Below are 1141 nucleotides of genomic sequence, written 5' to 3'. Positions count from 1 at the left end.
TTGAGATGGAGCCTCGCTCTGTCACCCAGCCTGGAGTGCAGTGGCACCATCTTGGCTCACTGCAAGCTCCACCTCCCGAGTTCATGCCATTCTCCTGCCTCAGCCTCCCGAGTAGCTGGGACTACAGGCGCCTGCCACCACGCCCGGCTAACTTTTTGTATTTTTAGTAGAGATGGGATTTCACCATGTTTTAGCCAGGATGGTCTCGATCTCCTGACCTCAAGGCCTGCCTCGGCCTCCCAAAGCACTGGGATTACAGGCATGAACCACCGCGCCCGGCCACAGTAGGTTTCTTTACACCATCATTACCACAAACAGGTGAGTAATGCCTTGTGCAACAATATTATAATGGCTACTACTTCACTAGGAGACAGGAATTTTTCAACTCCATCATAATCTTATAGGACCACCATCATATGTACTGTCCATCATTAACAAAACATCATTATGCAGCACATGATTGTGTATGTATAAACTGGGATACCAATTTATATTTAAATCGATGTTAGTACATCTATATAACAAGCTTGGTTGAATGTTATTTTCCTCACAAAGAGTTTTAATAACACAGGTTATTAAATATACCCCTCCCATTGGTGTATTCTTATGTAAAAATGTAAAATAAGGTATAAAATCAAATCTTCAAAGTTTTGAGATCAAAATTTTAAAAATCTGGGCAGAAATAACAATGGTTCTTTGAATAATAGATGAGATTTGTTCCTTACATTATCTAAGCCATCACAATATTTGTGTATTTTTATAATAAATAACTAATTTTACTGACTTTTTACATACTTTACATACTCTGTGTTTAGTCCCTATAGGCAGTTCTTCTTACAACTTCTTAAAACATAAAAATGATTCAGAATTTTTGCTATGCATAAAAATATTAATTTTTAAGACTGACTTTTTTTGTAAAATGTGCAGCACTTTACAGATAAGTTATTATTTTGATCTATTCTTTCCCCAGTATCTTTCCCTAATATATTTTAGTACTTAGACACCAAATATTAGTCTCCTCCTTCTCATTTAAGATTTTTCTCTCTTTTTTTTTTTGAGACAGTGTCTCCCTCTGTCATTCAAGTTGGAGTGCAGAGGCACAATCTCAGCTAGCAGCAACCTCCAACTCCCAGGTTCAAGT

This window comes from Mandrillus leucophaeus, unplaced genomic scaffold (genome assembly GCF_000951045.1).
Source record: "Mandrillus leucophaeus isolate KB7577 unplaced genomic scaffold, Mleu.le_1.0 Scaffold802, whole genome shotgun sequence".
NCBI classification, from domain to species: domain Eukaryota; kingdom Metazoa; phylum Chordata; class Mammalia; order Primates; family Cercopithecidae; genus Mandrillus; species Mandrillus leucophaeus.
This window is presented reverse-complemented; position numbering follows the sequence as displayed.